The sequence below is a fragment of the Dama dama genome, chromosome 18, assembly GCF_033118175.1.
Source record: "Dama dama isolate Ldn47 chromosome 18, ASM3311817v1, whole genome shotgun sequence".
NCBI classification, from domain to species: domain Eukaryota; kingdom Metazoa; phylum Chordata; class Mammalia; order Artiodactyla; family Cervidae; genus Dama; species Dama dama.
Genome location: NC_083698.1, coordinates 107,186,946 through 107,214,285, shown reverse-complemented (window position 1 = coordinate 107,214,285; position 27,340 = coordinate 107,186,946). Strand labels below are relative to the sequence as shown.

Genomic DNA, 27,340 nt, shown 5'->3' with positions numbered 1-27,340 from the left:
CTCGGGATCCTACAAGATATTTGGTGTCGGGGGGCCCTGCTGGAGAGCATAGCACATTAGTCACAACAAGAGGGAGGTTTTGTAAGAGAAACGCTTTAAGCCTACAAAGAATGTTCCTGTTTCTTTAAGTCATCACCACGTAACCCTCTCTCTGGGCTTTCCAGGGCTCTGAATCTCAAAGATTTCCTCTATGCACAGTGGAAGGAAACAGGGTGTCTGACTCACAACCTAAGAGAAGGCAGAGATCAGGGCCTTCTTGGATCACCGGTGAGAGCCTGTCACCAGGAAAAGTGAGCCCCGCAGGGAGCAGGAGCTACAACCAACCAGAAGGAACATGGTTCTGAGAGCATTTACTGTCTGAGCACCCAGGCTCCACCAGGCACCTTTCCGGTGAGTAACAGCCGGACCCATTAATATGGGGCGTCTGGATTTGTGAAGATGTTCAAAGTTTCCAATAGAGGAAGTTCAAAACAAGTTTATGAGCAGGGTCCCCAATCTGGAGGGCACACATGTCTGTCTCCTTCCACACTTCCCCCATACAGTAAGAAAAGTCTGTACTGGAAACATGTCTAGGAGTAAAATGCATTTTTAAATGCATTCAACGTTGCTCAAATTGCACATTCAGCACAGGCAAAAGATCTTTTCTGTAGCCCTAAAGCAATCTAACTTCAGAGCAAGTTACAGTGTGCTGAGTCAGGAAACCATCAGTATTCAACCCCGCCTCAGATTCCCCCTCTCCCCTCTGTCCACAGTAAGGGACCCTCAAGAGACTAAAGAGGTTAGGAACCAGGTCTTCAACCCCTCGTCCTCATGACCCCTGACACGTTGGCTCCCTAATTCAAGTCTCTCCCACCCCTACTGTAGGAACACCTCAATGTCCTCATCTGTACAATGAAGGGGTCTGAATAAATGGCTCATTTCCAAACACTGATGTGTGGACTGATGATATCAGATACACTGGATTCATAAATCAGAATTTCTGAGCATGGTCCCCCCAGAATTGACATTTTCAAAGAATATTCAAGTAATTCTAAAAAACAACACATTTGAGAAGCACTAAGCTACATGAACTTTGAATTTTCAGAGTATTCAGACTACAGAAATCAACATCTTTTACAATAATTAAGAACAATTTGTCACCCCAGATTTCAGTAGGAGCTTACCTCCTTCTTAAAAATCATTTTAAGTTGATTTTAACCTGCATTTCAAACTACATGGAAATTCCTTGGAGAAGGAAATGGCAACCAACTCCAGTATTCTTGCCTGCAAAAGTCCATGGACAGAGGAGCCTGGCAGGCTGCAGTCCATGGGGTTACATGACTGAGCATGTGTTCATGAGGGTGGAGGGAGATGGGTTGGTAGCAATAAAGTGGTAGAACTAAAAAAAAAAAAAAAAAAAAAAAACTATATGGAAATTCCAGTGACCTACTCAAGAGTTCTATGGAGTCCCTGTTGCACTCTTTCATTTCCATTTTTGACGAGGACCTCTTGCTTTAGCTAGCCTTCTTCTTGGGTTTGAATCTTGTGGCTGTTTCTTCATTTCTACTCTGGTGTCAATTTTCAGAGTTTGTTGATGTCTAGACACAAAATAGCTAACCATATCATGTGGTTTGCCCAAGGGTAAACGTTCCCGAAAGCTTTGATGGGGTGGGCAGTGGGAGAGTTACTGCAGAAACACACAGTTTTGGCTTGAGTTCTAGACAAAGGGATTGAGTCCTTTGGCCAGAGAGGAGTTATTGAGCCAGGCTTTCCCTTTGTTTTTCCTTCATTGTTGGAGCCAATGCAGGTTGAACACAATTACCTATAGGAACCAGGTGTGCGACATGAAGAGGTCGAGGTTGAAATGGACGGTAAAGCACAGACAGGACTCCAGCAGAAATGTGGGGTGGGATGAAGGGTCCTAGGAGGGAAAGCACGAGGTGGGTTGGGAAAAGCACTGAAATCTGCCACTGGAATGGCTGGCTGGGGAGGGGATTCACTGGAAATGAGGCTGGAGAAGTAGGCTGAGGAGAGACTGTGCTCTGGTCTGCAGGTGCTCACAGGATCAGGCAAATGATCACAGAATTTTAATTGTATTAAATGATGTTTGAGTGTAATCACATTACTTTGAGAAGCCTCGGGTTTGAGGGCAAGAACATAAAGAGCCAGGGGTCAACATCCCAGTCTTCCCATACTTAGACATATAAGGATAAGCTGAACTATGTGGTTTTCTGAGAGCAGAAGCTCTTAAGATCAGTTTGGGAAATATGTCTTTTTTTCCAATTTTCTTCCTGTTTGTCTCCCAGGCCAGCAATCCTAAGGTAGGTTCTAAGTCAGTGAGCAAACCTTCTTCTTCTCATGGTTTTCCATAGCACCCCCACACATCCAGCTGCTCAATCTCCTGGTAAAACTTATTTCTACAGCTTATGTCACTGACATAGAACCACCTGGAAAAACTAACATCTAAAGCTTACAACAAACTGTGGAAAATTCTTAAAGAGATGGGGATACCAGACCACCTGACCTATCTCCTGAGAAATCTGTATCCAGGTCAAGAAGCAACAGTTAGAACTGGACATGGAACAACAGACTGGTTCCAAATCTGGAAAGGAGTACATCAAGGCTGTATATTGTCACCTTGCTTATTTAACTTATACGCAGAACACATCATGAGAAATGCTGGGCTGGATGAAGCACAAGCTAGAATCAAGACTGCAAGGAGAAATATCAATAACCTCACATACATAGATGACACCACCTTTATGGCGGAAATCGAAGAAGAACTGAAGAGTCTTTTGATGAAAGTGAAAGAGGAGAGTGAAAAAGTTGGCTTAAAACTCAACATTCAGAAAACTAAGATCATGGTATCCAGTCCCATCACTTCATGGCAAATAAATGGGGAAACAATGGAAGCAGTGAGAGACTTTATTTTGGGGGGCTCCAAAGGTTACAGCAGATGATGACTGCAGCCATGAAATTAAGGATGCTTGCTCCTTGGAAGAAAAGCTATGACCAACCTAGACAGCACATTATGACAAAGAGACATTACTTTGCCAACAAAGGTCCATCTAGTGAAAGTTATGGTTTTTCCAGTAGTCTGTATGGATGTGAGAGTTGGACTATAAAGAAAGCTGAGCACCAAATTGATGCTTTTGAACTGTGGTGTTGGAGAAGACTCCTGAGAGTCTCTTGGACTGCAAGGAGATCCAACTAATCTATCCTAAAGGAAATCAGTCCTGAATATTCATTGGAAGGACTGAAGTTGAAGCTGAAACTCCAGTACTTTGGCCACCTGATGTGAAGAACTGACTCATTTGAAAAGACCCTGATGCTGGGAAAGACTGAAGACAGGAGGAGAAGGGGATGACAGAGGATGAGATGGTTGGATGACATCACTGATGTGATGGACATGAATTGGAGTAGGCTCCAGGAGTTGGTGATGGAAAGGGAGGCCTAGCATGCTGCAGTCCATGGGGTTGTGAATAGTCCAACATAACTGAGCGACTGAACTGAACTGAAAGCTTACTCATTGGCATGGAATGTTATCATCTCCCCTCTGATCTTTGCATTTGGAGATCCTAAGAAGACAAAGTCGATCTCACCAGGTGTTCTCACAGCATCATCCCAATTTAGATCAGGCTCCTCCAATGTCTTCCCTAAATTCCAGTGCTCAGGGGAGAGGAGGAACTATGAGTGGGGTCACCAACTCTTTGGATTTGGTCAGACACATTGTAGGCAGTTACCACTATTTGATGAATGAATGAATGAACAAATAGTGTCTGGGACTCTTTCAGTTAATCATGGGAAGACAGAAGGTGGCAAGAGATGAAGGCAATGCCTATGGTAAGAACACATCTCACAATGCATGTTTGCCCCCAGGAGTGAGCTCTGGATAGTAGGGGGAAGGGCTTACTCAAGACTGAACAGAGAGAAACTGAGAGGTGATTTGATGCTGGGTTGAAGCAGCAAGAGGCCTGGGGCTGGCACTTCACCTGGATCTTTACCCCAGCCCTGCTGTGAGATATTAAGTTCTTTGACTAACTTGCAGCTCTGCTCCCAAAGTAAAATGAATAAACAGAAGGGGATGTAGAGGGCATCAGATCCTGTATTAGAGGGAACATGATTCAGTAGGTAGAAGGTGTAGGGAAGGGATGGAGATTAGAGAGCAGTTTTAAGAGAGAGGAGAGGAAACGGGAGGGAAGGGAGATGGTCTCCTCATATTTTTCTGATAGCCTAAGAGGACACTACTATAGTATTGATCTCACTTGTGCAGAAGAGATATAGGCTTAGATTAAACAGTTTCCCAGGATTACAGAGCTGACAGGGGGTGGGGCTGTGATCTGAACCAAGGGTGTGGTACTCCAGGCAGCCCTCAGGGCCATGCCCATTGCCCTCTCAACTTTCTTTGGTGGAAGAGTATCTGGGGGGAAAGGCAGAGGCCCCTTAAATTGTCAAATAGGGACCGGTTCTGGATGACATATGTTTATTGGTTACTATTTTATGATGAGGTATGAAGGATAATTATCACTAACAGCCTTTTATTTGAAGAGGAAAATAATCTACTGAGAGTCTGGTGACTTTATAAGGGCAAAAGGTGGCAAATCAGAACTGGAACCTATTTTTTATTTGCCTATAGGAAGAGTTTTCTTAAGGAGTTGTTGTTTAGTTGCTCAGTCATGTCCGACTCTTTGCAACCCTATGAACTGTAGCTTGCCAGGCTCCTCTGTCCATGGGATTTCCCAGGCAAGAATGCAGGAGTGGGTTTCCATTTCCTCCTCTAGGGGCTCTTCCCAACCCGGGAATCAAATCCACGTCTCCTACATTGGCAGGTGGATTCTTTACCACTGAGTCACCAGACACAGGATCAAAATATTATGACTTCTCAAAAACTGCTTATTTAAGTGAATATATAAATTCATACCAACTAGGTATGTCTTCTCTCACCTTTTCTTTTATCTCCTCTTCATGAACATTCTTTGATTGTGTGTTGATGAAGTTTATTTCATATTTTCAAGCCCTGCTGCCTGGTTCAGATGTTATTTTACCCAAAGAGGTTCATCTTTGGCTTACTTCTGAGAGTTGTTTTGGCCATGATTGGATCTTCGAGCAGATTTCAAACAATGCATACCCTCTTACATGATCTTGTAGCATATTCAGTATTGTACAATATTCAGTGTTTATGCATGATATTCATCTGCTTGGCTGGACAGAAGCCACTACTCCTTCCAGTGAATACCATGTGGATTGAATTCCCTAGAAGAGGAATACCTGCAAATCTGTGGGAAATCCAGAGCTAGACTATGATCTAAGACTCACTTTTTTTTTTAGTTTTTTGAATTTATTATTTTTTTTTATTGGAGTATAGTGGCTTTACAATGCTGTGTTGTTAGTTTCTGCTGTGCAGCAAAGTGAATCACTTGTGCATATACACACACCCCATCCGTATAGATCTCCTTCCTGTTTAGGTCACCACAGAGCACTGAGTAGAGTCCCTGCACTATTCTGTAGATTCTCATTGGTTGTCTATTTCACACTTAGTAGTGTGTATATTTCAGTTCCAATTTTCCAATTCATCCTACTCCCCCATCCCGCCCTTGGTATTCACAAGTTTGTTCTCTACATCTGTGTCCCTATTTCTGCTTTACTAATAGATTGATCTGTATGACTTTTCTAGATTCCATATATTGATATCATCATACAATATTTGTTTTTCCGACTTACTTCACTCTGTGTGACAGTCTCTAGGTCTATCCACATCTCTACAAATGGCACTATTTCATTTCTTTCTGTGGCTGAGTAACATCCCATTGTATATATGTACCACATCTTCTTTATCCATTCCTTTGCTGATGAACATGTAGATTGCTTCCCTGTCCTGCTTATTGTAAACAGTGCTGCAATGAACACTGGGATGTATGTATCTTTTTGAATTATGCCTTTGTCCAAATCCAGCGCAGGGGTGGGATTTCTGGGTCATATGATAGTTCTATTTTTAGTTTTGTGAGGCACCTCCATAGCGACTGTACCAGTTTACATTCCCACCAACAGTGTAGGAAGGTTCCCTTTTCTCCACACCCTCTTAAGCACTTACTGTTTGCAGATTTTTTTGATGTTGGCCATTCTGATCAGTGTGAGGTGATACCTCACTGTAGTTTTGACTTGCATTTCCTGAATAATTAGTGATGCTGAACAAGTTTCCTGTGTTTGCTGGCCATCTGTATGTTTTCTTTGCAGAAATGTCTGTTTAGGTCTTCTGCCCATTTTTTTGATTGAGTTACTTGGTTTTTTGATATAGAGTTGCATGAGCTGTTTGTATATCTTGGAGTTTAATCTTTTGTCAGTTGCTTCGTTTGCAAATATTTTCTTCCATTCTGAGGGTTGCCCTTTCATTTCATTTATGGATTCCTTTGCTATGCAAAAGCTTTTGCGTTTAATTAGGTCCATTTGTTTATCTTTGTTTTTATTTTCATTACTCTAGGAGGTGTGTCAAAAAAGATCTTGCTGCAATTTATGTCAAAGAGTGTTCTGCCTATGTTTTCCTCTAAGAGTTTTATACTTCTGGGCCTTACAGTTAGGTCTTTGATCCGTTTAGACTTTACTGTTGTGTAAGACGTTAGGTCATTTTTTATTTTTCCCTGCACTGGGAGCCTTAATGTGATAGTAACAATGTTGCCTTTTCTATACAAGTGAATAAGTATTTGCTTATTCCAGCAGTAAAATATTTTGAGGTTTTTTTTTTTCTAAATTTGTCTTTTACCTTTTTAAAATATCTTCCCAAATGATGTAGCGTTTTGTTTTAATTATTATTTTGGGTCATACTTATTTTTATACCTTACATTCAGTCTCATTCTTGGCCCAATTCTTGTTTATTTTGTATTTCCTTTCACACTTTATCCCATGAAGTTTAGGCACTCCTTTTTACTTCAAAAATAGAGTTAAATCGTGTATATCCCTTGACTTACTACATCTGAAAACACCTAAGATCTATTCTTTCACGCGCTTGTGAAATAGCTCAAGGATACACTGAAGAGAACTGTGTATCACTCCTCAAAAATCACACACATACACGCCTCCTAAGAACAGACACCCCAACCCCAAGAGACAAAAGGCAAAGAGCAGTGGCTCTCTGGAAAGGAGGAAGGCTCCACTCCAACCTGTTCCACACCTGGCTCCAGCTTTGCACGAAGGTAGAGAAGTCCTCTAAGAAAAGACTGTGATTCATTCTTGCGCCAAGGAAAATAACTAGCTTTCTAAGTTGATCTCTTTGGAAGTGCTTTAACGGAGACGGCAATGGCACCCCACTCCAGTACTCTTGCCTGGAAAATCCCATGGCTGGAGGAGCCTGGTAGGCTGCAATCCATGGGGTCGCTAAGAGTCAGAAACGACTGAGCGACTTCACTTTCACTTTTCACTTTCCTGCATTGGAGAAGGAAATGGCAACCCACTCCAGTGTTCTTGCCTGGAAAATCCCAGGGACTGGGGAGCCTGGTGGGCTGCCGTCTCTGGGGTCGCACAGAGTCGGACACGACTGAAGTGACTTAGCAGCAGCAGCAGCAGCAGCAGCAGAGGTGCTTTCACGGGGCGACTGGGATCAGAGTGGTCTCTTTTCACCCTTTTAAAAGAGGAAATGGAAGGGGGCGAGACGCTCGCGGTCTCAGAAGGCAAGCATCCCTTGAGGGTGCGCACGTTGCAACTCGCCGCTCCCCGGCTTCCGCGGCAGCAGTTTCGCCCCGCCCGGGACGGGAGCCGCGCGCGCTCCGTCAGCCCCGCTTTCCTTCTTGCCCTGCGGTCGTGCCCTGCAGCCTTCGGCCGCGCGCTCCCGCCGACCCGCCGGCACCCAGCCCGCAGGGCCGAGCCTGGTAAGGGGACCCCGGCGGGGGTCCCTGCGTCCTGGAGGATTGGGAGCGGGGCGAAGAGGGAGGGTTTGGGGGACCGCGGTTGAGTCAGGGCTACTGATTTCTGGTGGGACCTCTTACCGGTTCCATGCTTCTGGGGTCTCCTGTCAGTGAAACCGGGCGCCGATGGAAAGCGTTATGGACAACAGGTTCCCGGTGGGAACCAAGGGATTTGGGACTTGCTCACCCCGCGTTCCCGCCCATCGCTTTCCACAGCCCTGCTGTCTTTTATGTTTAGTTGCCTACTTCTTAGCTCTTTTGATTTTCATTAAGCTTCACAGCGTTTCATAAAACTTCGCTAATATTCTCAGATGCTGGGAAAGATTGAAGGCAAAAGGAGATGGGGGCGGCAGGAGATGAGATGGTTGGATAGCGTCACGGACTCATTGGTCATGAATTGAACAAACTTCGGGAGATAGTGGAGAACACGAAAGCCTGGCGTGCTGCAGCCCATGGGGTCACAAAGAACTGGATAGGACTGAGCGACTGAACAACAATTTGACAGATGAGAAAAACTGAAACTCACAAGGTGCGCTAACTAGGTAGAGCGAACATCTTCAGTTTTACCTTCTTAACTTCTCCCAGACCACCCCAGCCCCGTCCCTGACAAACACCACCTCCCAGAGAAGCCTGGAGCAGAATCCATACCTAGGGCTCCACAAGACGAGCACCCTCACTGAGCCACGTTCCCAACGAAACCTCTCAGTGGACATTGTTCTGTGACCTTGATCTTCTGAAAGCCACCCATTCTTCCCCAGATAGCCACGTTTCCTACCGCACGATGTAGAATTCGACCCCAGCCTGTACAGGAACCATCCCTTGGTCTGCTGTCAACCCCCTGTGAAAGCCGTGTTATGAAATCATGATGCTAAATTGTGAAACCAGTGATGCTGGGAAACAGGGACTCAAGCAGACAGGCAAGGAGAGACTCATGAATAAGGCAGACGAAAAATATTTTCACCTTTCCTAAAACAGCAGGAGAGAGCCTACTTTCTAGTGGTTTGATAAATTGAGTAGCCTCAAGATAACATCAGGTACGTCCAATTTAAAGTTCAAAAGGTATATAATGTTCATTTGCTTCAACCTCCTCCCTAAGCTAGATCCCCCTGCTGTTCCTGTCAGATACCCATATAATATCTGCTCACACACCAGCTCTCTCATGATTCCTGATCCCATGTGGGGAAGATTAGCATTTTCCTTGTGGGGAAGAAATCTGCCTCCATTCTTCATTCCCCTACTTTTGTCTGTTCTGCAATTGACACATGTCATATTGCTTCAGGTTTACAATGCTTCCAGATCTCTTCCTGGGCTTGATTCAGTCCTTTTAATATCCTGTCATTTCAGCATTTCCATCAATATCCTTTCTGACTAGCCTCTGGACACTTTGGTATTTGTTAATATTCTCCCCAAAAAATCTATTCCTCAATGAGATGTGTCTCCTCCTGACAGCCTGACCCACTCAGAAGATGCTTCAGGAAGACGGTGCTGCACCTCTGCTCCCCAATTCGGAACTTTGATGGTGTTTTGTGGCAGTCACAGAACTCCATTTGGGTCACACTGATCATCAGGTCATGTAAAAACACCAGATTGTTTAAACTGAAATCTTTCCATTTTGAGCAACTTCTGTCCCCTACCATTTTATGTTTGAGTAGTCTTAAAAAAAAAAAGGCATCCAAGATTTTTCAGTACAGTTCTCTTTGTTGGTTTTAGGGCAAGCTTCCAGCCTAACTGCTTCAGTTTATGCCCTGACCATGGATGGCAGCATGGTATGTGGTGTTCTAAGAGGCTCAATGACTTTATCTTCACTTCTCCTCCCCAATGAACCTAGGAGAATATGCAGGCAAAAATGAGCCAATTTTTGTTCTTAGCTCCATGACAGTTGTGTGAACATGAGCATGTTAGTTGAGACTCAGTTTCTTAATATTTTAATAGAAATTTTAAAGCCTATCTAGATAACATCATAGGGAATTAGGGCAAACAATTAAAATAATGGATATGAAAGAAAAATTGAAAATTACAAATGGCTGCACAGAGGGTTATTATGATGGTGAAGTTGATCATCAACATTTTCACAACAGTCATCATTGTCTTTACTACTTCAATTTACTGATTCCAATAGAAAATGTCATCTGAGATAAAAAAGATGTCAGAGAATTTGAGCAATTTTAGCAAAAGCTGGAGTATAGTTTACCAGAGGCAAGGACACCAAGTGGGAGAAGGTGATAAGGAAAATGCTCTTCTCGGGGGTTAAGGAAAGGAAAGGGGTGCAGGAGGAAAAGGAAAGGAGAGAAGTTATTTTAGTATATTCTGATAGTGTGACAGGAGATGGTTTCCTTAATGAGGACCATTTCTATGGATCCTGGCTGAGTGAATAGAAAAATGTGAAAAGGTAGAAATAAGAAATGTGCTGAATAGCAAATCAACTATGAAAATCATTTTTAATTCAATGTTAATCAATAAAATGTAAGTTTAAACCAATTAAGACATCCTACTATATGCCCAACAGGGTGACCAAAAAATTAAAAATCTAGGATTACCAAGTGTAGGCGAAGATTTGTGGGATGCTCGTACGTGGCTGCTGCCAGCACGACTCAGCACAAGTTTCCTGGAGACAGATTTGGCAACATCTAGTCAGGCGGAAGCTGGACATTTCAGAGAGATTGTCAAGTTGGTAGTAGCACTACTGTTGGTAGTAACAAAGATGTATTTGGAACACCAAATGTTTGTTAAGAGAAAACTGGATAAAATGTTACATAAATAATGTCACTTCTGTAAAAGATTAAAATACCAAAAAGTACTGTATCTTAACTATAGATAGATGTGTATGTACAGGTGTAAATACACAAATGAGATAGATACATAAACATCTCAGAATATTGTTTGCCTCTAAAGGGAGAGGGAGAATGAGACTCAGGGTTGGGGGAGTCAAAAAATAAATAAACGAAACTATATGTGTAAAGTTTTAACTTAATCAAACCAAACAGCAGTAATAAAAATGCCAAAATGCTGAGATTTGTTCATTGCACATAGTGGAATTTGTTTCATTACTCAGTGTATTTATTTCTCTTCTTAAAATGTTTGTTTCATAACTGCATAATCTTTAAAACTGAATAAATAAAATATAGGCTCACTGGTGGTGGTTTAGTTACTAAGTTGTATCCGACTCTTGCAACCCCATGGACTGTAGCCTGCCAGGCTCCTCTGCCAATGGGGATTCTCCAAGCAAGAATACTGGAGTGGGTAACTATTCCCTTCTCCAGGGGATCTTCCCAACCCAGGAATCGAACCCTGTTCTTCTGCATTGCAAGCCCATTCTTAAGCGACTCAGCTATGAGGGAAGCCCATAAGCTCAGAGTTTACCTTAATTATAATTGCAGATTGCATGCTTGCCTTTTCCAATGCATGCTTACCTTTTCTAGCACCAAGAATGACGCGATAGTATGCCTTGTCTGAATGAAACATTTATCTCCATGGTTTTGCCAGTTTCTGGTTATGTTTACTGGGATTTTTTAAAAGTTGTTGTTGGGAGACCCACAAGGAAACACATTTGATTTAAAACTGAGCAGGCAATGACTTTATCCTGAATTTGTCTCGAATGTTGCTGCTGTCCCTCAGTCAGGGCACCAGCTTCTCTTCCCCCAGCAGCTCAGAGGGAAGGAGGATGGTGACCATGTTCGGCCCTCTTCCCCTTCTCCCTCCCGTGTCCATCCTCAAAGGAGCCCTGAACCCCAGTTCCACACTCCCACTGGGAGGTACATTGTACTTTCCTCTTTGCCACTGGGCTGTCCATCTGATACGTATAGTTTCTGGGGCTGGAAATGCCCAGTACATCAAACAAACCACTGTCATTTACATCAAGGCAACTTTTATTCTCTAGTCTAGCAAGTTTGCTTTGATTCCAATAATAATAATAAATAATTTAAAAGTCTTGCTTCTCATTCCTAGAAGAAGGCTTTCTTTATTTCACACCTTTTCAGCTTGAAGGGAGATAATCAACTGATGTGTATTCAAACGTTTCTTGCTTTCCTGTAGAATGAGGAAGAAAAGCAAGAGTTCACTGTGTTAACATAACCTAGGATCACCTGGCTTGCTTAAAGTTCTATATGGATATTTGAAAATAAAATATGTCAGAAAATTAGCAATGGAAATGGCTCATCTAAGGATAATTGTCCTCGGCTGTCTGATTGGAGGTGTTCTCAGGTCTTATCAACTCCTATAAGGATACTTGCTTTTATTCCTTTCCTCCTTTTATTCTAGAAGCAAATGGAAGGGCTGCAGAGGAGCAGATATGAAACCATGGCTGAAGGTAAGACACCCTCCAAATTATCAAGCACTCTGGACACCAGGAGAGAGTGACTGTCTTCCCTCCTCCACTCCCTGACCTCAAACACCAAGACAGATGAGAAACCCAGTTACTTTAAACTGCAGGAGAAAAAGGCAGCTATCATGTTCTTTATCTTCCCTACTATCATCACACCCTACACACCTAAGTATGACACTCTGATCCGTGTGGTGATGTATGGGAAATGTGGAAACAAAACTTCAAGTCAGAAGTCAGTGGATTTGGAACCGAATAGTGGAAATGGTATCTTCCCCCGCCTGTGCTCAGCTGAAAAGAGGAAAAGTTCCCCATAGAGATTTAGTAATCATGTTTGGGGAAAAAAAAATTCAGAATACTTGAGTAAGGGAAGAACCAATGCAGAGTAAAAGGAACAAAATAACAGATTCTGGGAGCCTAGAATGAGCCTAATTCATGTGGGCTCATAAGAACTTCAGAAGTCCTTGGATTCTCACTCTTCATCTCTTGAAAATTTTAGCTCTTGGCACAGTGTCCCCCTCGCCAACTCTTGTTGTTTGTTGTTGTTTAGTCACTATATCATGTCCAACTCTTTGCAACCAGCAAAGACAACAGCCCACCAGGCTCCTCTGTCCATGGGCTTTTCCAGGCAAGAATACTGCAGCAGGTTGCCATGTCCTCCTCCAGGGAATCTTCCCAACCCAGGGATAAAACCTGTGTTCCATACCTCCTGCATTGGCAGGTGGGTTCTTTACTACTAGCACCACCTGGGAAGCCCATCATCAACTATACTCCAAGATAAAATAAAAACTTTAAAAAAGAATCACAAACTTAGTAAAACCGGAAAAATTCTTTTTTTTTTTTTTTTTTTTTTTTTTAGAGGCGGGATACAATGTCAGAGCTTTGAACCCTCCTCCTCCTTGAGGATCATCCTGGTAGGGAAAACAGGCAGCGGGAAAAGTGCCACCGGGAACAGCATCCTCTGCCAGCCCGTGTTTGAGTCCAAGCTGGGGGCCCAGGCGGTGACCAGGAAGTGTCAGAGGGCAACAGGCACGTGGAATGGGAGGAGCATCCTGGTGGTGGACATACCCCCCATCTTTGAGTCCAGAGCCCAGGATCAAGAGGTATATGAGAACAGTTTTCAGATGACAGCAGCCGACGGCTTCCATTTTTTCAGAGTCAGCATATCAATCTGTGTTGATCAGGAACTTTATTTGCTTTTTACATAATTTCATTTTCAATTTTGCTTCCTTGCATCAGACACACCATCCCTTTTCTTCGGTTCCTTTTTAGGTAAATAAAATCCAAAGGGAAAAAAATTTCCCCTTTCTGTTGTGTAAAAAATGGTGAAGGCAGAAACTTCCCTGGCAGTCCAGTGGTTAAGACTGTGCTTTCAATGCAAAGGGGGCAGGTTCAATACGTAGCTGAGAAACTAAGATTCCATATGCTGTGCAGCCAAAAATTAAAGCAAATGAATAAATTTAAGAGCAAAATCTTTTCCAAAAAATGGTGAAGACAAATAATAAACTACCTGCACACCATTAAGAAATATTGGGGAGCTTGCAGAGAGGAAAGTGAGCGGACTGACATGTTGTATGAGCGAGCTTCTCACCGGGGACCTCCTTTTTACAGTTGGAATTCCTTATTTTATTCAGAAACGTACTCTGACTTCCTTGTATGTTTAAAAAAAATAGTAATAATAAGACACTGAACAAGAGAGAAAGACTAGGGTGTTCTGAGACATCTCTGGGGTGTGAAGAGGCTGGGGGAGAAAGGAGGAAGGCCCTAGAGATGGGGTGGGGAGGAAGATCTCTGCATAGTCAGCCACTGGGAAATTAAAGAACCAGAAATCCTTAGAGCAGGACTAGACAAGAGCCAGATGGTGAGTGTAGGAATTCAGGCTTAGCTGGCCATATGGTCTCCTTCAACACTCAACCATCTCCTTGTAGCACGAATGCCACCCTGGAGAAGAAGGAAGTGACCTGCAAGACTGCATTCCCTACAAGTTTATGAAATTTGAATTGCATGGACTTTCCATATGTGGTGATGAAACATTATGATTCTTTTGATTTTTTGACCCATTGTTGTTGTTGTTCAGTTGCTCAGTCCTGTCTGCCCTGTCTGGCTATTTACAACCCCATGGACTGCAGCACACCAGGTTTTCCTGTCCTTCACCATCTCTAGGAGCTTGCTCAAACTCATGTCCATTGAGTCAGTCATGCCATCCAACCATCTTGTTCTCTGTCATCCCCGAATCCTCCTGCCTTCAATCTTGCCCAGCAAAGATTTTTTTGAAAGATTTTTTCAGTCTCTTCTAATGAGTCAGCTTGTAGGTGGCTAAAGTATCGGAGTTTCAGCTTCAGCATCAATCTTTCCAAAGAATATTCAGGACTGATTTCCTTTAGGATTGACTGTTTTGATCTCCTTGCAGTCCAAGGGACTCTCAAGAGTCTTCTCCAACACCACAGTTCAAAAGCATCAATTCTTTGGTGCTCAGCCTTGTTTATAGTCCAACTCTCACATCAATACATGACTACTGGAAAAACCATAGCTTTGACTTTTGTCAGCAGAGTAATATCTCTGCTTTTTAATGCACTGTCTAGGATTGTCACAACTTTTCTTCCAAGGAGCAAGCATCTTTTAATTTCATGGCTACAGTCACCATCTGCAGTGATTTTGGAGCCCAAGACAAGAAAGTGTGTCTTATTATCATTATTTCCCCATATTTTTGCCATGAAGTGATGGGACCAGATGCCATGATCTTTGTTTTTTGAATGTTGAGTTTTAAGCCAGCTGTTTCACTCTCCTCTTTCACCTTCATCAGGAGGCTCTTTAGTTCCTCTTCACTTTCTGCCATAAGGGTGGTGTCATCTGCTATCTGAGGTTATTGATTTTTCTCCCAGCAATCTTGATTTCAGCTTGTGCTTCATTCAGCCTGACATTTCACATGATGTTCTCCACATATACGTTTAACAAACTGCTGCTGCTGCTGCTGCTAAGTCACGTCAGTCATGTCTGACTGATTCTCCAGGCAGAATACTGGAGTGGGTTGCCATTTCCTCCTCCAATGAACGCATGCATGTGTGCTAAGTTGCTTCAATTGTGTCCGACTCTGTGGGTTGCAATTTCCTTCTCCTGTTAAATAAGCATGGTGACAATATACAGCCTTGATATACGACTTTCCCAATTTGAAACCAGTCCGTTGTTCCCTGTCCAGTTCTGAATGTTGCTTCTTGACCTGCATACAGGTTTCTCAGGAAGCAGGTAAGGTGGTCTGGTATTCCCATCTGTTTAAGCATGTTCCACAGTTTGTTGTGATCCACACAGTCAAAGGCTTTAGCATAGTCAATGAAGCAGAAGTTTTCCTGGACTTCTCTTGCTTCTTCTATGATTCAAAAATGTAAAAACACTCCTCAGCTCACAGAACTGGCCTCAGCCTGGCTTTGCTCTGCAGGCTGTGGTTTGCCAATCCCTGTCTTAGAGGTTGAGCTGGGATGTAGTTGAACGTCTTGAACCCCAAGGTCAGCACAATCATGTGTGATACCTGTAGAAATTTGGGGAAAGGGTGGCATTGCACATTTCAGTGGTAAAAAAGAGTAGTGGTGTTATGCCTGATGTCCGAATCCCCGTGTGGGAACAGAGAAGGCCTCCAAGACAATGCAACTCGCAGAAAGGGAAGTTTATTCCTGACTCGAGCCAGGACTCTCTGCCGCAACCAATGCAGTGGTGCGGGGCAAAGAGCCCCGAGCCCAAGCTGTTACACAAATTTATAGGGTGAGAAGCAGATTGGTTACACGTTTGCAGAGCAATTTCATTGGTCAAAACTTTCACGTGCGCGGGACTTTCCTGGGGGTTTCCGCCCCATTCCTAATTTCCTAATTGGCAAACAGCAGTCAGTATTAAGTGAAAGTTAATTGGTCCTAATTGGCTAATTGGTTGTATCCAGGTGGCCTGATAATCTTACGAAGTAGGAAGGCCTACTCCTAATCTAAGCTGCGTTACTTCTGCTCGCCTCACAGTGGGCAGACACTGGGATGAAGTCTGAGTGGTGGTCACCAAGTCAGTGGAAAGAGGAAATCAGATGAGGAAGGGTCTGGGTGACCCCTTCCCAACTTCTCCTTCTATGGGATAGCTGCCCGCCCCTTCGTACCCCGTAGGGGAGACCCACAGTCGCACAGGCAGCCTCTGACTGGGTGGGTAAATGATGAACTCTCTGTGAAGCCCAACTCGTTGTCAATGTCCCCATTGGAGACAAAGGTGCAGTTGATCTCAACAGTGCTATCCCATAACAGATTTCAATCTTGTGCAAGGAGTGTTCTGTGTGAGCTCCTCAAACCCTTGAAACACCAAGCAACTCGGAGCTCTCAGACCAAGGACCTCCTCCTCAGTGCGGTCTTCCCACAGTGTCTGACCCAAGTTGGTCTCTCCCTTCCATGACTTCATCCAGTCCCGCTCCACCCACACGTAGCTGAGTGCCGAGGGTTGGGGTCTCTGCTGGGCACCAGGGATCTGAAAGAAGTAAGGCCAAAGGCACCTGTGTGGTAGAGGGAGGAAGGCATACAAAAATGAGGGTGAGCCGGAAGTGAGCATCCACACAGGAAAGCAAGAGTAGCCCTCGCTTGTCACGACTAGAGAAAGCCCGGGCGGCAACGAAAACCCATTGCGGCCAATGAAAAAACTAAAGTAAAAATGGGTGTGAGAGAAATTTGTCCGTGGTGGGATGTCAACCAGAAGGAGAGTGCGGGCTTGGAGGGCAGAAGTGCCCTGGCCAGGGTGGGGCCGGGGCTTCTAGAAACGTGCTGGCCCCTCCCTCCAGGACTGACTTCAGGGAGAGGGAGCAGGCAAGCCATTCAGTATCACAGTAATTCAAGTCTGTGCCCCAACCAGTAATGCTGGGTCAGGCAGGAGGTTGAGAATCACTGGAGGAGGCATGGAGGGTAGGTTCAAGGGCTTTCTCCCCAAGGTTTTTAAGCAGGTTAGGAATTTCAGGAAGATCAAGCTGCGGCAATGTGGCAGTTGGACTAAATAACTGTGAGCCTGGGGACATGGCATCACACTCAGAAGAAAAGAATTCCATCTCAGCCATCCATCAGGTCCTGAGCCGGAACGGGAGGTGTGGGGATGGAGAGGACACGACAGGAATGGGGACACTGAAGGGGTGAATTGACACAGAGTGGCACTGATATCAAGGTCAGAAGGGAGCCAGCTTTCTGTCGGCCACCCAGGGACCCCGGCTCCACCCACTGCCAGGGCCCTGAGAGGAGACTGGGCTGAGCAGAGGAAGGCGGAGACTTCAGATCTGGTGGAGTCGACCTAGAAGCCCTCTGGGGTGGGCGGTCTCCTCCTCCCTCCAGGGAAGGCACTGGACCAGGGAAACTCAGAGTGAAGTAAGCCAGAAAGATAAAGAACATTACAGCATACTAACACATATATATGGAATTTAGAAAGATGGTAACGATAACCCTATATGCAAAACAGAAAAAGAGACACAGATGTACAGAACACACTTTTGAACTCTGTGGGAGAAGGTGAGGGTGGGATGTTTTGAAAGAACAGCATGTATATTATCTATGGTGAAACAGATCACCAGCCCAGGTGGGATGCATGAGACAAGTGCTCGGGCCTGGTGCACTGGGAAGACCCAGAGGAATCGGGTGGAGAGGGAGGTGGGAGGGGGGATTGGGATGGGGAATACGTGTAAATCTATGGCTGATTCATATCAATGTATGACAAAACCCACTGAAATGTTGTGAAGTAATTAGCCTCCAACTAATAAATAAATAAATAAATAAATAAATAATTTTTAAAAATTAATTTAAAAAAAAAAGTATTTGGGAGCAGGGCTGCGGGAGGATGGCCTCCCTCCAGGGATGCAGATGGTCGGTTCCCAGGCCTCCCCACAATGAGAAAGCATCTCTCGCCCCAGGAGCAGTGTTGCCCAGTGATCCAGATGGCATTCCACCTTCACTGACTTCCTAGGGGTGTAAAACTGGAGGGTGAACCCAGGAGTATTTTACAGCAGAAGAGGAGATAGGGTTGTGCTTCACCTTGGATGTTCACCAAAGTAATTCCTTTGAAAGTGTTCAAGTATGAGCTCTGATTCTCCCTCAAAGTGTTACAAAAAGGGGACCCCTTGCAGGGCCCAAAAGGGGGCTCTTGTCTAACACTTGGAAATGAATTGTCTGAGGAGACACACGAGCTGACAAAGCAAGAGACTATTGGGAAGGGGCTCCCCCGAGGGGAGAGCAGGAGGATAAGGGAACCCAGGAGAACTGCTCTGCCGTGTGGCTCAAAGTCCCAGGTTTCATGGTGATGGGATTAGTTTCTGGATGGTCTTTGGCCAATCATTCTGGCTCAGGGTCCTTCCTGGTGGTGCATGCATTGCTCGGTCAAGATGGATGCAAGCGAGAAGAATTCTTGGAGGTGGTAGAACATGTGGCTTCTCCTTTTGACCTTTCCCGAACTCTTCCGGTTGGTGGTGGCTTAATCGTTTGTGCTCCTTACCAGAACTTTCTATGATAAAGTAACTCAAGCAAGTGGTTACTGTGGTGTCTGGCCAGGATGGACAGTTTCAGTCAGTGTGCAGTCAGGCATTTTCACCCTAACAAAAGGGTGATAGAAGCACAGAAAAGACTTGCCCAGGGGCCATCCCATTTCCTCTACTTCTCCCTTTGTCATTGTCAGGATACTCCAGCTCCACGGATTTTTCACATTCTTCAAGATTCCAGGGAAGCCCCTTCAGGATTCAGTGGATGTTGACTCTAAGCTGGAACTTTAGGTGTACACAGAGGTCCTTCCTGATACTAGAAACAGGACAAGAGAGGTTTGTTTGCTAATTTATTCTTTGCATCTTTGAAAGTTCACAACTTGAAGATTCCCATGTAGGGGACTTACTGTATTTATTACGCTGGACTGTGGTCAGTGACCTTAGATGTTGCTACTAGGACTTGCTGAAGCCTCAGATGATGGTTAGCACTTTTCAGCAATAAAGTATTTTTAAAGTTATGTACAATTTTTAGGGGGCTTCCCTAGTGGCTCAGTGGTAAAGAATCCACCTGCCAATGCAGGAGTTACAGGCTCGATCCTCAGATGGGGAAGATCCCCAGGAGGAAAAAATGACTACCCACTCCAGTATTCTTGCCTTGGAAATCTCAGGGACAGAGGAGCCTGTGGGCTATAGTCCATGGGGCCACAAAAGTGTTGGAGAGGACTTAGCAACTGAACAACAACAATAAAGAAAAGGAAGAAACTAGATCTCTCTCCCCACCAGATGAGGACACAGCAACCAGGAAGTGGGTTCTCCCCAGACACCAAATCCCCAACACTTTGATCTTGGACCTCCCAGCCTCCAGAGCAGTGAGAAATAAATATTTCTTGATTACCACCTAGTCTCTGCTATTTGTTTTAGCAACCTTAACTGACAAAAAGAGTAATAAATGCTTCTTGAGGAGGAAAATAAGAAAAGATAAAAAGGAAAAGACCTAGAAGGACTAGCATCCCTGGATCAATACAGCTATCACACCCTTTATTCCCACCACAGGCCTGGGCTCAGAGTAGATATTCTTACATAGAGAATAAAGGGAGCTCACACAGGGTTGGTGGAATAAATCATCCCAGATGGCCAAAGTCTTTAGGATCAGTCCTTTGGGGATATTAGATTTTATCAACCTTTCCAGAACCTTCTCCCTATTTTGTCTCCACCCAGAAGCTTCTTTGATGCTCAGAGCTTCCTACAACCATTTAATTAACTGTTTGTCCCATACTTTCAACTCCTCCCATCCCCGCCTCCTCCCATCCCCGCCTGGTCTCTGTTTTATGAGATGGCAGAGTTTTATCTGAAAAAAACTTACCCTCAGTAAGGAGAGCATGACAGCAAATAGTCTAGTAATTTCCATATCCTGGGGAAAAGCATTTGTCTTCAGATGACTCTAGTCTTGTACCTTTCACTGTATGTGGGAAACAGCTGCCTGGTCAGAGGTGCACATCTAGGCCGTGCCAAGAATCAGCCTCATGGGACACTAGATGGAAGCACCGTGAACCAGCATCCACCTCCAACTGCTCAGAGTGATTTCAGGGACTCTGGCTTTACTTTCAGCCAGAAGAGAGACTACTATCTTTTTCAAAAAAAAGAGGAAACTGAGGCCCAGAAATCTTAGATGGCATGCACAAAGCACCCCCCTATGCAGGACCTACAGCCACAGTCTAAGTCTTTGAATTCATTCTCCTTCTGTTCCTCCATGCGTCTCTTCATCTCAACACACCCACTCAAGGATAGGTTGTGGGGAAATGGGGAAATGAAACCACAAGTCTTTGATGGGAAGAAATCTGGATTATGAAACACAATTTCCTTCCCTTGTTTGTGTTCAATGTTAAAGGAAAAAGGAAATAATAAATATTATTGGTACATGAGTGTTTAAATCTCCAAGTCTAACTGTGGACTTGTCTATTTTTCCCCATCTATTTCTGTCCTTTTTTACTTCTTGAATTTTGAAGTTCTCTGGGAATTTTCTGAATCTCAGTTACATATGAGGAGCATCACATTCAACATCACTGTGTCTTGTTGATGAATTAGCCTTTTTACCAAAATGAAGTGTCCTCCTTTAGTCCTGAGATAGAGATAGTATTGTCCTGAAACTGCTGATATTATAGCCACTGTAGGCTTCATGTTCTTAATCTATGCATCATATATGTTTTTCACCTCTTCTACTTTCAACTCTCTGTGTCTTGATATTTAGGGTGAGATTTCCTTAGACAGTCTGCAGGGAGGTCTTGTTTTTTTACCCCATCTGTCTTATACTTGAAGAGTTGAGATAACTTGCATCTAATATGATTATTGATATAGTTGTGTTTAAATTCATCATCTTGTTATTTGCTTCTTTATGGTTATCCCACCTGTCTTTTTTTTCTTTTTCTCTGTTTTTTTTATGATGAATTTTTAAGTTTTCATTTTATTTCCACTATTGCTTTGTTAGCTATACCTGGTTTTATTTTCTTAGTGATTGCTCCACAATTTACAATCAGTTCAGTTCAGTCACTCAGTCGTGTCCAACTCTTTGCAATCCCATGGACTACAACAGCACACCAGGCCTCCCTGTCCATCACCAGCTCCCGGACTTTACTCAAACTCATGTCCATTGAGTCAGAGATGCCATCCAAACATCTCATCCTCTGTCTTCCCCTTCTCTTCCTGCTTTCAATCTTTTCCAGCATTAGAGTCTTTTCAAATGAGTCAGTTCTTCCAATCAAGTGGCCAAAGTACTGGAGTTTCAGCTTCAACATCAGTCCTTTCAATGAACATTCAGGACTGATTTCTTTTAGGATGGACTGGTTGGATCTCCTTGCAGTCCAAGGGACTCTCAAGAATATGCACATTTAATTTCTCATCTCTCTTCAGAGAGGGTTATATCACTTCACGTATACTGGAAGTTCTTTAGAACACTACATTTTATTTCCTCCCTCCCATCTTCTGCATTATTTATATTATACCTTTTACATTTAAGTGAAATACAAACAGGCTTGCCTGTTGACTCAGTGGTAAAAAATCCATCTGCCAATGCAGGAGACTAAGGCTCAATCCCTAAGTCAGGAAGAGCCTCTGGAGAAAAAAAATGGTGACCCACTCCAGTGTTCTTGCCTGGGAAATCCCATGGACAGAGAAGCCTGGCAGGCTACAGTACATGGGGTCACAAAAGTGTCAGGCATGACTTAGTGACTGAAGAACAACAGAATATAAACTCAGCACTATATTCTTCCAGCTTTGTCTTTAAAAGCCAACTATCTTTAGGAAAAATTTAGATGATAAAAAGAATCTATTTTCATTTATCCAATTATTTGCTATCATCTGTCATTCTTTTGTGTTGATCCCACTTGTCATCCACTTCTACTTTCCATCCATCTCACCCATCTATGGATCAGTCTACAGCAGCCTGTTGCTCAATGTCTGGAAACAGTCCTCTTACACAGGCATACCTCAGAAATTTCCCAGTGCACATAAAAGCTATGTTCACACTACCCTGTAGTCTATTAAGCATGCAATAGCGTTTTGTCTAAAAAACAATGTACATACCTGAATTTAAAATCACTGACAACCATCATCCAAGCCTTTGGTGAGTCATAATTTTTTGCCTTGCCTCAATGTCAAGTCAGCCTGTTCTTTGAAGATTTGAGGTAAGGCATTGACTTCTCTGGGCTTTCCAGGTGGCGCTAGTGGTCAAGAATCCTTCTGCCAATGCAGGAGCTGCAGGAGACAAAGGTTTTATCCCTGGGTCAGGAAGATCCTCTGGAGGAGGAAATGGCAACCCACTCCAGTATTCTTGCCTGGAGAATCCCATGGACACAGGAGCCTAGTGGGCTACAGTCCATGGGATTGCAAAGAGTCAGATATGACTTAGCAACTAAGCATGCATACATGATTGACTTCTCCTCTGTAGCTATGAAAGTTCTAGACAGCATTTTTTCCCAAGATAAAGCTGTTTCACCTACACTGGAAATCTGTTGTTTAGCATAGACACCTTCATTCATTATCTTAGCTAGATCTTCTGAATAACTTACATGCATTTCTACATCAGCTCTGGCTGCTTCACCATGCACATTTATGTTATGGAGATGGCTTCTTTCCTCAAACTTCATTAACCAACCTCTGCTGGTTTCACACTTTTCTTCTGCAGCTTCTTCACCTCTCCTAGTCTTTAGAGAATTGAAGAGAGTTTGGACATTTCTCTGGATTAGGCTTTAGCATAATGGAATGCTGTGGCTACTAAAACTCTCTCCATATCAGAATAGCTATTTCATTTTCTTATCATTCTAAGTTGACTGGAATAGTACCTTTAGTATCCCCCAAGAACTTTTCCTTTGCATTCATAATTCAGCTAAATGCTTGGCAAAAGAAACGTAGCTTTCAGCCTGTCTTGGATTTTGACATGTCTTCCTCACTAAGTTTCACCATTTTTAGCTTTTGATTCAAACTGAGTAATGTGTGAACCCTTCCATTCACTTGAACAGTTAGAGGCAAGCGTTGGGTTATTAACTGCCTAAGTTCAACGTTGTTGTTTCTTAGGAATAGGGAGACCCAAAGAGAGAAAGAGAGACAGGTGAAGGGCTGCTTAGAGGAGCAATCAGAACACACACATTTCCCAGTCAAGTTCACTGTCCTGTATGGGTGCAGTGTATGGCACACCAAGACAATTACAACAGTAGCTTCAAAGACCAATGATCACAGATCATCATGATGGAAGTGGGACATGGAAAATTCACACTGGTTTATACATGATTTAACTTGAACTTTAACTAAAACAGCCCATTTTGTGGTCTATTAGACATATATGGTTTATCTGCTTTAACCACTGAAGAAAAGAATGCATTTAAACATCACAATGGAGGGTCCAGTGGTTAAGGATCTGCCTGCCAATGCAGGGGACACACATTCAATCTCTGGCCAGGGAGCTAATAATCCACGTGCCTGGTGACCAAAAAACTAAAACACAAAAAAGAAACAATATTATAATAAGTTAAAGACTTTAAAAATGGTCCACATCAAAAATAATCTTTAAAAAACATATCACAATGGAAGGAATTACCTGGTAGTACAACGGTTAGGGTTCCTCATTTCCACTGCAGTGGGCACAGGGTTTGATCCCTGGTCCGGGAACTAAGATTCCACAAGCCGCACACTGTGCTGAATGAAAAATAAATCTTTTTAAAAATTCAATAAAGCTGAAAAATTGCAGCCATCTAGGTACATTTTTTCAATAGAAAGGATCAACAAAACGAAGAGATGGATTTTTTAAAAGAAAAATGGATAAACTAGAAGAAATAGATAAATTCTTAAAAATATGCAACCTACAAAGAATTAATCATAAAGAAATAGAAAATTTAAGCAGACTAATAATGAGTACAGAGATTGAAACAGTAATGAAAACCTCCCAACAAGGAAAAGCCTATACCATATAGCTTCACTGGTGAATTCAACCAAACATTTTGAGAATTAATACCAAGCCTTCTCAAATTCTTCCAAAAAGCTGAAGAGAAAGGAACACTTCCAAACACATTTTGAGGCCAAATAGACCAATGCTATTTAAATATATATATATATATATATATATATATATATATATATATATATACAAGGCCATTACAAAAAAAAATACTTGCCAATACCCCTAACGAATATAGATTCAAAAACTTAATAGCAAACCAAATTTAACATGCATTAAGACCATCATGCACCATGATAAACTGAGACTTATCCAAGCATGCAAGGATGGTGCCACATTCACAAATCAATAGATGAAACAAATGACATTAATACAATGGCAAATAAAGTAAAACGAATGTTCATTTCAACATGTAAACATATATATAAACTAATGAGAAATACCAAGACTATACTGAAAAAAACCCATAAATTTTATTTTATGCAAATTAAAATTCAATAAAGAAGAAAAATACACAATTTAGGCACAATTGGATGTGAGCAGGATAGTCAATTGTGGGAGACTGATTGTAAAACTGGCCCAAGTTGTCACACTACCTTGTCTCCGGGCCCTTTTACAATGTAAATTTGGATTTCTACCCAGGCAGAGTTGGGATCTATTTTTCCACCTCTTGAAGCTCAAAGCCTCACAGGCTTTGCAGTTTTACTTTCAATAGTTTCTGCTCTTTTAAACATTTCCTGTTTGTGCTTCATAATTTGACACCCCTGTTTCAACCCATATATTATCTTCTCAATATCAATAACCTCGGATATGCAGATGACACTGCCCTTATGGCAGAAAGCAAAGAATTATTTTTTTTAATTTATTTATTTTAGTTACAGGCTACTTACTTTACAATGTTGTAGTGGTTTTTTGCAAGTGTTCCCCATTCTGAACACCCTTCCCACCTCCCTCCTCATCCCATCCCTCAGGGTCATCCCAGTGCACCAGCCCTGAGCGCTCTGTCTCATGCATCAAACCCAGACTGGAGATCTGTTTCACATATGATAATATGCATGTTTCAATGCTACTCTCTCAGATCATCCCACCCTCGCCTTCTCCCACAGAGTCCAAAAGAGTGTTCTATACATCTCTGTCTCTTTTTCTATCTCGCATATAGGGTTATTGTTACCATCTTTCTAAATTATATATATATATGTGTGTTAGTATACTGTATTGGTGTTTGTTTGTTTTTTTCTGGCTTACTTCACTCTGCATAATAGGCTCGTTTCATCCACCTCATTAGAACTGATACAAATGTATTCTTTTTAATGGCTGAGTAATATTCTGTTGTGTATATGTACTATAGCTTTCTTATCCATTTGTCTGCCGACAGACATCTAGGTTGCTTCCATTTCCTGGCTATTATAAACAGTGCTGCAATGAACATTGGGGTACACATGTCTCTTTCAATTCTGGTTTCCTCGGTGTATATGTCCAGCAGTGGGATTGCTAGTTCTATTTTCAGTTTCTAAGGAATCTCCACACTGTTCTCCATAGTGGCTGTACTAATTTGCATTCCCACCAACAGTGTAAGAAGGTTCCCTTTTCTCCACACCCTGTCCAGCATTTATTGTTTGTAGATTTTTGGGTAGCAGCCATTTTGACCAGCGTGAGATGGTACCTCATTGTGGTTTTTATTTGCACTTCTCTGATAATGAGTGGTGTTGAGCATCTTTTCAAGTGTTTGTTAGCCATCTATGTGTCTTCTTTGGAGAAATGTCTGTTTAGTTCTTTGGCCCATTTTTTGATTGGGTTGTTTATTTTTCTGGAATTGAACTGCAGTAGTTGCTTGTATATTTTTGAGATTAATTCTTTGTCAGTTGCTTTGTTTTGCTATTAATTTCTTCCATTCTTCTCCCAGTGAAAGGCTGTCTTTCACTTTGCTTATAGTTTCCTTCGTTGTGCTAAAGCTTTTAAGTTTAATTAGGTCCCATTTGTTTATTTTTGCTTTTATTTCCATAACTCTGGGAAGTGGGTCATAGAGGATCCTGCTGTGATTTATGTCAGAGAGTGTTTTGCCTATGTTTTCTTCTAGGAGTTGTATAGTTTTTGGTCTTACATTTAGATCTTTAATCCATTTTGAGTTTATTTTTGTGTGTGGTGTTAGAAAGTGTTCTAGTTTACATTCTTTTACAAGTGGTTGACCAGTTTTCCCAGCACCACTTGTTAAAGAGATTGTCTTTTCTCCATTATATGTTCTTGCCTCCTTTGTCAAAGATAAGGTGTCCATAGTTGCATGGATTTATCTCTGGGCTTTCTATTTTGTTCCATTGATCTATATTTCTGTCTTTGTGCCAGTACCATACTGTCCTGATGACTGTGGCTTTGTAGTAGAGCCTGATGTCAGGCAGGTTGATTCCTCCTGCTCCATTCTTCTTTCTCAAGATTGTTTTGGCTATTTGAGGGTTTTTGTATTTCCATACAAATTGTGAAATTATTTGTTCTAGTTCTGTGAAAAATACCGTTGGTAGCTTGATAGGGATTGCATTGAATCTATACATTGCTTTGGGTAGTATAGTCATTTTCACAATATTGATTCTTCCAGTCCATGAACATGGTATATTTCTCCATCTATTTGTGTCCTCTTTGATTTCTTTCATCAGTGTTTTATAGTTTTCTATATATATATGTCTTTTGTTTCTTTAGATAGATATATTCCTAAGTATTTTATTCTTTTCATTGCAATGGTGAATAGGATTGTTTCCTTAATTTCTCTTTCCATTTGTTTTCTCATTGTTAGTGTATAGGAATGCAAGGGATTTCTGTGTGTTAATATTATGTCCTGCAACTTTACTATATTCATTGATTGGCTCTAGTAATTTTCTGGTAGAGTCTTTAGGGTTTTCTATGTAAAGGATCATGTCACCTGCACACAGTGAGAGTTTTACTTCTTCTTTTCTGATCTAGATTCCTTCTATTTCTTTTTCTTCTCTGATTTCTGTGGCCAAAACTTCAAAAGCTATGTTAAATAGTAGTGGTGAGAGTGGGCACCCTTGCCTTGTCCCTGACTTAAGGGGAAATGCTTTCAATTTTTCACCATTGAGGGTGATGTTTGCTGTGGGTTTGTCATATATAGCTTTTATTATGTTGAGTTATGTTCCTTCTATTCCTGCTTTCTGGACAGTTTTTATCATAAATGGATGCTGAATTTTGTCAAAGGCTTTTTCTGCAACTATTGAGATAATCATATGGTT

At 42.5% G+C, this 27,340-nt stretch overlaps 1 long non-coding RNA gene across 8 annotated transcripts in view; it reads left to right on the top strand.

Moving 5' to 3' along the window:
- Nucleotides 1-7,622: 7,622 nt before the first annotated feature.
- Nucleotides 7,623-27,340, top strand: part of LOC133072619 (uncharacterized) — a 35,082-nt gene continuing 15,364 nt past the window's right edge. For 2 of the 8 annotated variants that reach the window (XR_009696777.1, XR_009696779.1), the window contains exons 1-6: nucleotides 7,623-7,838; nucleotides 8,186-8,908; nucleotides 9,324-9,640; nucleotides 12,132-12,180; nucleotides 13,052-13,295; nucleotides 18,856-18,994. This is a non-coding gene — a long non-coding RNA (uncharacterized LOC133072619). Of the gene's footprint in view, nucleotides 7,839-8,185; nucleotides 8,909-9,323; nucleotides 9,641-12,131; nucleotides 12,181-13,051; nucleotides 13,321-14,120; nucleotides 14,249-18,855; nucleotides 19,530-27,340 lie in introns of those variants that run through there. The other 6 variants (XR_009696778.1, XR_009696776.1, XR_009696775.1 and 3 more) reach the window with 6 other exon arrangements.